Here is a 14496-nt window from a genome sequence, read left to right on the forward strand (position 1 = left end):
TTCTGCCAGTACCTCGTCTCCTACCTTCCAAACTTTACAGAAGCTCTCCTGCGAACCTTGCAGAACTAGCACTTCTGAAAGAAAGGATATTGTGGAGACATTGCTTAGCCACAGCCTGGGGGATGTTTCCAGAATGATATTTTCACTCTGCAGCGGAGTGTGCCCTGATATGAAACTTACTGGCAGATTAAAACTGCCAGGAAGTTTCATATCAGCGCACACTCCGCTGCCGAGTGAAAATCTCATTCAGGATGGATATCGTTAGACAAGAAAAGAAGAAAACATTCCCCAGACCTGAAGCCATATTAACGAAATTCTCAGACTTCTTCCCCAGGCAACACTCGAAGAATTCAGTAACGAACAGAAAAAATGGTTGATGGCTAGGGCATCAATTGGCTGACTATGAGATGATTGCATTATGAAACAGAATCTCCTATTACACTGATGTTTAAAGACTCTGAATTCTGATACCCAGTTTGATGTAGCTGACTTAAGAAGACTGGACACCCCATGACATACTTCGTAACATCCAGCATGGCTCTCTTTATATCAGGCATCGACCAGTAACAAAAGGAAGAAAAAGAAAATGGAGGATTTATGCAGCGCATTCCAACTACACATCACCGTTTTTTCAAGGATCTACAATGTGGCGCTCCCACAACAGCTTCTTTGACTTTGCAAGAGCAAGCAAACGAAAGGGAATATATTTTTCTTTGACTCGGAATTGCGTAATTTCCTGTTCGGAAATATTTGTTATTACTACACACAAGATATAAAATTATAGTGACGAACTCAAGAAAAGTATTTTCTTTACTGTTCCCTTAATTAAACCTGAACGCTAGAATAAATTAAAAATAAACAAGTACAATATATGTAAATTCAGTGCACAAAAGAATCAAGTCCAAATTTTTACTTTTCTATTCAAGGCAGCAGGTAATAGCACTTAGATTTACCCTTCTTCAGTGTGAGAACACGGTATACAAAATATTTTCTTTCATTAAAACTTTTTAAAATAGTGTAAACTTCCTCTTGTAACTCATCATTTAGCAATAAACGTCATGTCTATTTTTCTCTTTCTCGTATGGTGTGAAAGCCACTTTTTTTCGTACTACAAAAATTACATCTAAAAATAATAAATTATACTGGAACAGAGAAGCTATTGTTATATTTGAAGGTCTGTTTAATTTGAAAAATTCACAAACATTTATTCATACAAGAAACCTAATCTAAAATTAATGGAGCAGAGACCAGCCCCAGAAACAAAGGTATGGATGGGGGTCACCGCCACCACTAACCAATGACGAATGTTCACAAGAGTATCAGTCTAATCAGTCTATATGTGCTATGGCTTAAAGAAAAATAACATTTACATGTTGCTTACCAGTTGTTTTTTTCTAGAAATACTGGGTTATGTGATGAGCACATTCTCATCCGTGAGCTAACCAGAATAGTGTCTGACTGTGGACGGCAGTTTGCATAAGTGGCAATCCACAAATGTACCTCTAAAAAAATAGACTTTCACACAATGCTTATCTGCATTTTTTTATCTTTTGCAGGAACGCTGAATGAGGAGTTGAGGTCGACACAAGCTAATCGCAAATGCCAGGAGGATGGATGGGGAGCTGATAAATGTGCCCATATGTATTAATCTACATGTGCTATTTTTAAAAGAAAAATTGTTCTTACTTGTTGATTATCTACTGTAGTTTTTGGTGTGCTACAGAAATGTCGTGATGAGCTCATTCTCATCATCCACGAGCTCACAGGACTGGCGTCTGAATGTCGGTGGATACTTCCATACACTTGATCAGGAGTTGATGCAGACACAGGCACCTAGCCCGTTGCATATGCCACGTCTGTTATCACCTGGGGACTCGGACCCTAGCACATGGTTAGCACACTGGACTCGCATTCGGGAGGACGACGGTTCAATCCCGTCTCCGGCCATCCTGATTTAGGTTTTCCGTGATTTCCCTAAATTGCTTCAGGCAAATGCCGGGATGGTTCCTTTGAAAGGGCACGGCCGATTTCCTTCCCCATCCTTCCCTCACCCGAGCTTGCGCTCCGTCTCTAATGACCTCGTTGTCGACGGGACGTTAAATACGAATCTCCCCCTCCTCCTAGCACAGATGAGTGCTTGTGTAAGTAATATGTCTCTCGCTATATGTATGTGTAAATATTTTTGCGTCTACATGATACTTATCTGCAGCTGTTTTCCTGTCAGTTCTAGAAATACTCGCTAAAGTATTAATGTCTGGACCATCACAGAAATCTATTTCAATTGACATGTCGGACCAGTGAAAGACAGCAAATGAGCGTTTACATAAGTAACTCTCCCAAAAAGCAATTTTTGTTCTTATTCAAAATGCTTATCCGTAATTTTTTCTGTTTTCCCTAAAAATACTGAACAAGTATGAAGCCACACCCGGGCCATTCTCACGAGCACCCACGTTAAGGCTGTCATCGTAGACTGTCTGGACTGTCAACAAAGCGATCTCTGGAGGTTATCGTAATAATACGTTGGCCAGCAACAGTTTGTCAGCCCATTCTATTAACATGCACCAGGTATGTCGTGTTGTGGCACTGCCATATACAGGGGTTCAGGTCATACACACGGGAACAGGATCTCATTTGCCCTGATTGGGAACTCAGCCAGGAACTGTGATACGATCCTGTGCCTGAAAGCGTGTCAACATGCCTGAAAACAGAAAATTTCTAAGGTCCTAGATGACCACAATATTCCACCATAAAATGTAATGTGAACCTGTGTTGTGAGTTTACAGTCACAAAACATGCCGTTGTAAAACACCAATACATTTATGTGGGAAACTGATGCAATTTCGCTAGGTATTCCACTTGCTCAGTTGTACGAGGGATGAAGCAAGACCAAAATACCGACCTCATTCTCTGAGTTACAAGAACGAGAGTCCGGGAAGGTCGTAATTAGGGTTCTGTGGTCGACCATCTCTAGACTTGTTTATGACTCATTACATGTAGAGTCTTTATATATCCCGCTTCCTGGAGAAATACTTAGAAAACGAGACACTGTTAATGTCAAAACCTCGAACGACAGTGCAACGAGCCTTTCACTTGTGAGAAAAACTTTCAGATACGTCCAGAATGTAGTCAGTACTACATGCCTAATATTTGTATAAGCACAATGTCACTGCATTCGCAGTCATGCTCCAGAACGTTGCTAAAACTGAGAGACAGAATCTCCACAAATCGGTTCATGTATATACCCTGGGGAAAAACATGTCTGATAAGCTCGATGTGTAGATGAAGAGGATCGGGCATAAAGCTATTGAACCCATTCACTTGTAATTTGCAAGTCAGTGCAAAAAAACAGATTTGTTGTTCAACCCTGATGACACTAAGCAACGTTACTGCTGGATTAGAAACGTTTCCCGCCTAATTTCCTTTCAATTGACTACAAAGAAGAGTGTACACTCTAAGACAAAAAAAAAAAAAAAAAAAAAAAACATGCACCACAAAGGAATTATCCGAATGGGGTGGAAATCGGTATATGTAATGGGTGATTTATTCAAGAGAAAGATCTTCATAAATTGAGCAAGTCAGTAATGCGTTGATCCGCCTCTGGCCCTTATGCAAGCAGTTATTTGGCTTGGCGTTGCTTGATTCACTTCTTGGTTGTAGAACTGAGGGATATTGTGTCAAATACTATCCAATTGGCGCGTTATATCGTCAGAATACCGAGATGGTTGGAGAGCCCTCCCCATAATGCTCCAAACGTTCTCACTGAAATTCAGATCATCATATTCTATATCAGGTGCGAGTGTCTGTATCTTTGTTTCGTCGCTCTCTCGCAAAAAGTGAATTTTGTACCCAGTACAATACTTGTCATGTTTGAGAGTCCTGGTATCTAAGTCAATCGTGACTTCACTGCCTTTATGTCTAAGGAAACATTAAATTTTCGAGAACTCAATAATAGTGTCCATCTCACATAACATATCTAAACTTATAATAATTACGAGGGTCATTCAGTAATTAAAGAGACAAATTGATCTGGGGGAATAATTGTTAGTAGGGCAAGTTTGGTACTTTTATGGCGTTAAGCTGGCATGACTGCTGGAATGAGCACTCATCAGCTGATGTATCAACATTGTTTTATTTATAACCTCAAAAATATATTTCAAGATCTAGAGTCCCCTTGAAACGTCCACATTAGTTGAACAACGTTCCGTTATTCGTTTTTTGCTTACTGAAGGCGAGAAACCAATGAATATATACTGCAGAATGTGCAAATTTTTACAAGTGGGTAGAGCAGTTAAAAAATGGTCGCTAGTCAGTGACTGACGAACATCGTTCTGGCCGACCAGTTGCAGTTTCAACTTCCTCTCTTGAAAGTCAAACTGATGACATTGTTCATGCACACCGCCGTGTAACTGGGGAAATGATAGTTGATAAGGATCAAGTTAGTACTGGTTCAGTTCATAGCATTATCTATAACAAGCTGAAGTCCCGCAAAACATGTGCAAGATGGGTCCCAAAGGAGTTGACGTGGCTACACAAAGAAACAAGGTTGAGAATTGGCACAGAGCTGAAGGAACGTTATGAAAATTTTAACTTGCGATGAAACTTGGGTTCACTATTATGAGCCGGAATCCATGGAGTGGAAGCATGCCAACTCACCTGTCAAGAAAAAATTCAAAACCCCAGAATCAGCAGGAAAAGTCATGTTGACGGTTTTTTAGGATGCTGAAGGCCCAGTTTTTTGTGATTATCTCGAAGAGCAGCGTACAATGAACAGCCAACACTACTCGGATTTGCTTTTAAACAAGGTGAAACCAGCCATGAGAGAGAGACGATGTGGACTCAGAGGAGAGGCGTGATTCTCCAGCAAGACAACGCACGTCCTCATATTGCTCAACTAACCCGTGAAATCATCGACAAAATGTGCTTGGAGGTACTGTCTCCTCTCCTTTTCAGTCCTGATTTGGCACCTAGTGATTTACATTTGTTTGGTGCACTGAAGGAGGCATTACGTACGAAGAGGTTCCAGGACAACGAGGACGTGAAAAGGTTTGTGGGAAATTGGTTCAAACATCAAGATAAAGAGTTCTTTGCAGGCGGAATAAAACTGCTTGTAGCCCGTTGGAACAAATGCATAAATGTTCAACGGGATTATGTTGAAAAATAGAAAAAGTATTGTTTCGAAAAAATAAACTCTTTTTTTCTCCAGACCAATTTGTCTCTTTAATTATTGAATGACCCTCGTAGTAACTAGATTCTGGATCGCGAGGAATGGCCATTGTACTGTTCCATTACCTGTCTTAACAGTTTGATTTATCGTGGCTTTTCCTGGCTGGTTTGTGAATATTAGCCAACAGACAAATAATAACAGATGATGTTAATAGTATGTGATCAGAGTAAGTTAATACAAACTATGAGCGCTTGACAATGGCTTTTTGGGTAAGATCCGTTCAATGTAAGTTTGACCATGAGTGATTTTTCTGAAATAGTTCTTTATCGGACTTCGTACAGGGTGACACGGAATAACGGTAATGTTTGAAATGAGTAGTGGCAGCCATGGGTAGGTGACAGCACTGCTGGTTCCTGACAGAGAGTAAACAGTCCGCCATTTCAGTAATCATGGATCAGTGGAATGGACAACAGCGTGCGTTAGCTATAAAATGTTTTATAAAAACAGTGATAGTTTGGTAGCGGCGCAGAGGGAGTATCGACGTTTTTATAATTTAGGACGTCATGATGCCGTTCCGTCGAAACATGCGATAAAATGTTGGATTAATAACTTTGAAGAGACTGGATCTGCCCTCAAGAAGAAACCAACAGAACGACCAAGAAGTACGCGTTCTCCAGCGAACTTTGACGTTGTACGGGAGTCTGTCTTATGGAGCACAAGGCGTTCAATTCATAAGCAAGCAGCAGTGGTTGGAATGTCCCGTGTTCACAGAATTCTTCATCTTGATTTAAAATTTCATCCGTAAAAACTACAGATGGTGCCATAATTGAAGGACAACGATCACCGTTTACGATTAGGGTTCTGTCAACAAATTATAATAAAAAAAAATGATGATGAATTTCTAAACAAGTTGTGGATATCAGATGGGATACATTTTCATCTCACCTGTTATGTGAATAAACAGAACTACTGTTACTTGGCAAACACAAATCATAATGACGTTCATGAGCGCCCTTTACACGCTAGTAAAATGACAGTATGGTGTGGTGTTTCATTACATGGGATTATCGGACTGCATTTTTCCACAAATTAACAGGGAAACGCAATAACTGTCAATGCCGATCGTTACGTGGAGATGTTACGAACTTTCGTTACACCTGCATTGAACAGCTGTGCAGACATTCAAGAAGCCTGGTTTCAACAGGACGGAGCATCACACACTGCACGGCAATCAATGGCATATGTGAGAGAATTGTTTGACAACCGTGTGATCTCATGATGCGAAGATCGCCAGATTTATCCGTTTATGATTTTTTCTTGTGGGGCTACCTCAAGAGCAACGTCTACACGACTCGACCAAGAACCCTGGATGAGTTAAAACAGAGAATCCGGCAAGCAATTCACTGTATACCAGCCGAGATGTTGCAGCGGTCAATGAGGAACCTCAACAGCAGATTTCACGAATGTATTCGTACAGGAGGACGCCACCCAAAGGACATATTTTTTTGAAAAATGATATATGCCATCAATGTTTCGTAAATGGCAAAGTTATAAGGTTCAATTACTAGGAATGCAATTTCTTTCCTTCGTCACTTCTAGTTTTATTGGATCGTGGAAATGTTCCCGTTTTTCGGTGTCACCCTGTAGATTGAATAATTTCAAAGTTTTGGTTCGTGCTGGACCATTTGTAACACGGAACCTTTAGCCTTGCCAAGGCGCCGTTTAATTCGAACAGTAGCTCGCAACATAAATGAAGCACAATATTAAATAATATCATTGTATTCACAAAATATAATACTAAATTAAATTACATAGACACTTAAATTAATTCTGTTGCTGTGTGCAACTATGAGTACGCCTAGTGAGATAGCGTCTCAATAAAACAGAATAATGGCGTTGTGCCAAATACACTCCTGGAAATGGAAAAAAGAACACATTGACACCGGTGTGTCAGACCCACCATACTTGCTCCGGACACTGCGAGAGGGCTGTACAAGCAATGATCACACGCACGGCACAGCGGACACACCAGGAACCGCGGTGTTGGCCGTCGAATGGCGCTAGCTGCGCAGCATTTGTGCACCGCCGCCGTCAGTGTCAGCCAGTTTGCCGTGGCATACGGAGCTCCATCGCAGTCTTTAACACTGGTAGCATGCCGCGACAGCGTGGACGTGAACCGTATGTGCAGTTGACGGACTTTGAGCGAGGGCGTATAGTGGGCATGCGGGAGGCCGGGTGGACGTACCGCCGAATTGCTCAACACGTGGGGCGTGAGGTCTCCACAGTACATCGATGTTGTCGCCAGTGGTCGGCGGAAGGTGCACGTGCCCGTCGACCTGGGACCGGACCGCAGCGACGCACGGATGCACGCCAAGACCGTAGGATCCTACGCAGTGCCGTAGGGGACCGCACCGCCACTTCCCAGCAAATTAGGGACACTGTTGCTCCTGGGGTATCGGCGAGGACCATTCGCAACCGTCTCCATGAAGCTGGGCTACGGTCCCGCACACCGTTAGGCCGTCTTCCGCTCACGCCCCAACATCGTGCAGCCCGCCTCCAGTGGTGTCGCGACAGGCGTGAATGGAGGGACGAATGGAGACGTGTCGTCTTCAGCGATGAGAGTCGCTTCTGCCTTGGTGCCAATGATGGTCGTATGCGTGTTTGGCGCCGTGCAGGTGAGCGCCACAATCAGGACTGCATACGACCGAGGTACACAGGGCCAACACCCGGCATCATGGTGTGGGGAGCGATCTCCTACACTGGCCGTACACCACTGGTGATCGTCGAGGGGACACTGAATAGTGCACGGTACATCCAAACCGTCATCGAACCCATCGTTCTACCATTCCTAGACCGGCAAGGGAACTTGCTGTTCCAACAGGACAATGCACGTCCGCATGTATCCCGTGCCACCCAACGTGCTCTAGAAGGTGTAAGTCAACTACCCTGGCCAGCAAGATCTCCGGATCTGCCCCACATTGAGCATGTTTGGGACTGGATGAAGCGTCGTCTCACGCGGTCTGCACGTCCAGCACGAACGCTGGTCCAACTGAGGCGCCAGGTGGAAATCGCATGGCAAGCCGTTCCACAGGACTACGTCCAGCATCTCTACGATCGTCTCCATGGGAGAATAGCAGCCTGCATTGCTGCGAAAGGTGGATATACACTGTACTAGTGCCGACATTGTGCATGCTCTGTTGCCTGTGTCTATGTGCCTGTGGTTCTGTCAGTGTGATCATGTGATGTATCTGACCCCAGGAATGTGTCAATAAAGTTTCCCCTTCCTGGGACAATGAATTCACGGTGTTCTTATTTCAATTTCCAGGAGTGTAATTATCTGCAGCGATGGCAGATATGCGTCGGATCAGGACGGGCTCAAAAACAAAAAAGGTGCCATCTTCTCAGCAAGACAACTGAACTGCGTAATTATTCTAATGTTTCAGCAGTTGAACGCCACAATCGATACAACCGCTTATACTAATTAATATCTTAAGTAATTCTTTATTTATATTCTGAACTTATATCTACTTACGAAGTTTCAGCATTGCAGCGCGTCAGCAATCGTAAGTATCGCAATAATTATGAAAAATCCGCCGCGATTGCACAAACTACCTGGCGTTTACCTATGTTTCAGCGTGGGTAACCACGCCTTCTTCAGAACAAATATAAAACAGCTTGCCTAAATAGGCATAGTCAAAGGCTACAATCAACACCTACAGCGGCAAGACCCCATAAATTTTTTTTTACAATAACCGGTACATATGTACCTTGTATTTGTAAAACAAAATTCAATATATCCACGTCCATCCTGCAAATGTACCTTTGAAAGTTACAGACAACATGGAAGATTTATTCAAGAGAAATAATTTCATAAATTGAGCAAGTCAGTAATGTGTCGGTCCGCCTCTGGCCCTTATGCAAGAAGTTATTTGGCTTGGCCTTGCTTGATTCAGCTGTTCGCTGCAGTACTGAGGGATATTGTGTCAAATCCTATCAAATTGGCGCGTTAGATCGTTAGAATGCCGAGATGGTTGGAGAGCCATAATGCTCCAAACGTTTTCATTTGATGAGAGATCAGGTGGCCTTGCTGGAGAAGCTAGGCTTTGGTAAACCCAAAGACAAGCATTAGGAACTCTCGCTTTGGCTGGCAGGACTTCATCTTGCTGGAATGTAAGCGCAGGATAGCTTTCCGAGAAGGGTAACAAAACGGGGGGTAGAATATCGTCGACGTACCGTAGTGCTGTAAGGGTGCCGCAGATGACAACCAAAGAGGTCCTTCTATGAAAAGAAATGGCACTCCAGACCATCACTCTTCGGTGTAGGGCAGTATGGCAGGCGACAATGAGGGCTGTTCCAGGGCATCTCCAGACACCTATTCACTGCTCATTGGGGCGTGTCAGTTCGAAGTGGGACTCATCACGGAAGACAATTCTAGTCCAGTCAATGAGATTCCAGTCTGAAGACATGTCTGGAGACGCCCCAGAACAGCAGTGGGATACCAACCTGTCACCTGCCATATGGTCCGGCAACCAGGAGTGATGGTCGTTGGTGCCATTTCTTTCCATAGTAGGACCTCTTTGGTTGCCATTCATGGCACCCTTACATAACAGCGGTATGTCGATGAGATTCTACTCCTCATTTTGTTGCCCCTCACGGCAAGCCATCTTGGGTTAACATGTCGGCAAGATAACGCCCACCTGCACGTGGCGTCACTCAATCTCTCTCCAAATTAGAACGTTTGGAGCATTCTGTACAGGGACCTCCAACCATCTCGGGATTTTGACGATCTAAAGCGCCAGTTGGACAGGATTTGACACGATATACCTCAGGACTACAACCAACAACTTTATCAAGGAATGCCGACCCGAATAACTGCTTGCGTAAGGGCCAGATGTGTACCAATATATTATTGTCTTGCTCAATTTATGGAGCTCTTTCTCTTGAATAAATCTTCCATTTTGTCTGAAACTGTAGTTATTCATTTGTCTGTGCATGTGCATCACATCCATCAATTTCCATCCCATTTGGAATGAGTGAATTCCTAAGGGACCAAACTGCTGATGTCATCGGTCCCTAGACCTACACATTATTTAAAATAACTTAAACCAACTTACGCGAAGAACAAAAACACACACCCACCTCTGAGGTAGGACTCGAATGTCCGGCGGGAGGGGGCGCGCTATCCGTGAAATGGCACCTGTAACCGTGCGGGCATTATGCGTGGGTACTAATTATTGTGCAGGAAATTAGATCATTGTACGATAAAGCAGTTGACTTCTATATTTGTGAGCTATTATTAGCAAATACCGTAGAAAATCTTATTAAGGGTCACTGCTATCTTACTGCGGAAATTCGCAGTGCAGCACACAATTCACGCAACCAGAATTATAAACTCCGTCGTTACGTACCAGTTTTTTCCCGTGATGACGCTTATTTCAATATTGAGCACTTGACTGGTTTTGGTTTGGGCAATGGTCAGATTAGCGCTCTGTCTGAGAGCATAGAGAAATGTAATTCATTTTCGAAGTGAGACACCACGAATATAATGTTCCTGGATTCGTTAACAGTCATGCTGCTACGGCTTCAGAAACTTGCTGAAACCATGTGTCAGGAGAATATACCACGATACCAAGTTTTGGCTCATAACGAAGAAAGGAATCTTCCCTTACAAATACCTGGATTCCTGGACCCGATGCCGAAACTCTGCAAAAACGCATTACCCAGTACGTCTTACAGGTGATGCAGTGAGTGTTTGGCAGGCGTGTAATAAATCTAAAGTAAGGGAAATATGAAAAGCTTTACATGGACACAGATGTACTACTCGTTGCAGATATTTTCACAATTCAAGTGTGTATGTATGGGAACATTTAAGTTGGATCCTGCCTTCTACTGCACTGAATCTGGGTTTTCGTGGAATGCATTGTTCAGACTCACAGGTGGCAAACACGAAGTTTTAACCATTGTTGACATGCTGTTGTTTTCTGAGTCTGGGATTCATTGGGGACCTCGTTAGTGTGTCCACAGACAGACAACGAGTGAGGTGGTGCAGCGATTTGCACATGGGATGACAATGGTTAAAATATCCAAACAATCAGATTTAGGTTTTCTGTAATTTCCCTAAGTCACTTAAGGCAAATACTGGGATGGTTCCTTTGAATAGGCATTGCCTTTTCCTTCTCCATCCTTTCCGTATTCGAGCTTGTATCTCATTCTTAATGACCTCGTTGTCAGCAGGACGTTAAACTCTGATCTTTCTTCCTTCCTTCCGTAAAATGCACGCCAACACAAATAACCCACAATTGTGTGACATGTGCAGTGGAACGTCTATCGATTCAAGTTAGCGGTATAGCTATAACGGACATGGTGCATAGTTCAAGCATCCACCACTGGTTGGCGCTGTAGTTGCAGCACTGCAGTCGCTGACGGTGAGATATTGAACAATCTACATTGACGGAAAATTAAAAAAAGATCCGAAATGACACTGGTGGGAAATTTAAAAATGCAGGAATTCACTGGTGGGGTATAAAACAAATGCAAGGTAGCAGAAATTTAAATATTCAAAAATTTAAAAAATAAAAAACTAGTCAAACACGATATAACTAGCTTACTTTGCTAGTCACTATTATAGCACCATGTCCAAAAATATCTGAACAATTTGAAAATTTGGGCATGATCAAAGGTCCCAGAACAAACTGAATTTTTCTGCAGTGTGTTAAAAAGTATATGAACGATGTGAAATGAGCATTATGTTCGAAAGTATTTAAATGGTCTGAAATTAGTGTCATTTTCAAAATTATCTAAATGATCTGAATTTTTTGTTCTTCGCTGAAAAGTATCAGAATGATACGAATTTTTCACCGTGTTCAAAAGTATCTGAATGATTTGCATATTTTGCATCATTTTCAGAAGTATTTATACAAAAAATTATGTGAAAATTGTAAGTGACATGATTTCCACGTCTAATATTCATAAGCTTCATCATCAGTAAACACACACACACACACACACACACACACACACACACACACACATGCCCGCGCGCGTCCATCCGTGAAATTGATGCCTAAAACCCGAGTGTGGACTCTCAAATCAGATGCTCTATTGTTATAAAGCACATGTAGCTAAAAACTCCCAAACCAGGCTGTTGACACTCGAGCTTTAAACTTAAATTAGGCGACGTAACAAAACAAACCAGACCAAGCCTGTTACTGAACAAAACACATGGTTGTTCGTACCATGCTAAGCAGGCAAGCACACAAACAAGTGGACAGTCTGAATGACTGTCAGCTGCAAGAAGAATGCAATTAATGTGACCCTAGGACTAAATGATAGTATGATCAAAAACAAACTTGAATAAGCACCATTTTAGAGGGGAAGAAGATAATAACACACAATGTATTTGTCAGGTGACACACAACTTCTTTCATGTTTAATTTGTCCAGTAGACAGATTAATTTTACTTTTCATTGCATTCCACCGACGCTTATTCGAGGTTATCTACAAACATAAACTTTCGTGGAAGGCTGCAACATTTACAGATAGGAACTATGGTGTCAAGGCTCTCTAATACGCTTACAGACTGTGTTTCCATAAGCAACTACCAAATAATACCAATATTTAGTGATAATGCTCCAAAACACAGCAAGCAACTTAGCAAAAAAAACGAACTGACCAAGCATTACTTCATGTTTTGGCAAGCTCTTTATCGCATTGTAGCCGGCCGCGGTGGCCGTGCGGTTCTAGGCGCTCAGTCCGGAACCGCGTGACTGTTACGGTCGCAGGTTCGAATCCTGCCTCGGGCATGGATGTGTGTGATGTCCTTAGGTTAGTTAGGTTTAAGTAGTTCTAAGTTCTAGGGGACTGATGACCACAGATGTTAAGTCCCATAGTGCTCAGAGACATTTGAACCATTTTTATGGCATTGTAACACTTAAAACTACATATTTTCGTAATATACAAATATAAGTTCATAATTCTCCAAACATGAGATGTAAACTTGGCAAAAGAGAATGGTTGAACAGGACTGAGATGAAAGGTCAATACATAGAAAATACAATCTTTGTACCAAAACAAATTTCTTTATCAAAGTAAGTAAAGATCCTGAGCAAAATACACACACACACACACACACACACACACACACAAGTTACTTTTTGTAATATGCAAGTACAAGTGCCTGATTGCGAATGAGATTGTGCACCAAAATAAAATCTTATTATTTCTCAAAATGTGTAAGACGTCACGTACAGAATACACATGGTACTAATGTCACAACATAATTTTCGAGCAACATTAAAACAATTACATATGGCCTGCATATAGTCACTACTGATAAAACGTACAGGTTTTACAAGCACAATAGACTCTCAAATTAAATATTTTCGTATCTATATTGTCTATATTATTTATTAAAATACACGCAACTCGCTTATTGACACTGCTGATATAAATTATAGGATAACTGAAGACCTTAATTCAATCTTATGTTGGTGCCAAACATTAAAGAAACCAAAATATACAAAATTATGTTGTATGATATTACAACACACACAGGGACACTGTAGTTGATCTAACTTACATCTTAAAGTGCACTTAGTGATAAGAATGAGCAGAGTAAATAATGTTATTCCCGTACCTATATTTGCAAAAGTTCATCCTAGTTCAGCTAAAATCGATATCAAAGTCATCCAAAGATCACAGTGACCCCCGTGCTAGGGCATTAACTTCATTGCTCAGTTCAAAATGTTTGTCATATTCTGCTGATATTGCTAATTCATGCTGTCACATGGTAGAAATTACTTGACACTTTGATAAAACTACATAATGAACAGTAGTAATACACATGTGTATAGGTAAGAAATAAGGGTTGCTATGTTGCTTTCAACTACTCTTTTCAGTCCAGAGTCTAACTGACCGTTCAGACTCTAGTGCAGCGAGTATTCAAAAATAGCGTCCTATACTTTGACCCTCATACATTTCTCAGACATTCACTTAGTCTTGCAGTAAAAAAACAGCAAAATTTTGATAGATTGCCCAATGTTTTACCATTTTACAGGAAAACTCTGATGAAATTCTTCATGTTACAACAAAAATGTAGCAAACTGCCCAAGATGTACATCAAATTGTGTCAACTTCCCTTATCACTATGTTACAACAAAATTGTAACAAATTGCTCCATGCTACAGCAGAATTTTAAATCATTGCCTACTACATCACCATGTTACAGCAAAATTATATCAGATCTCCCCTATATTACCGCAAAATGATAAACATTTGCCCCATACTTCGACATGTTACAGCAAAAATGGATACTATTGGTATAATAATTGTCA

This window comes from Schistocerca nitens, chromosome 5 (assembly GCF_023898315.1).
Source record: "Schistocerca nitens isolate TAMUIC-IGC-003100 chromosome 5, iqSchNite1.1, whole genome shotgun sequence".
Taxonomy (NCBI): domain Eukaryota; kingdom Metazoa; phylum Arthropoda; class Insecta; order Orthoptera; family Acrididae; genus Schistocerca; species Schistocerca nitens.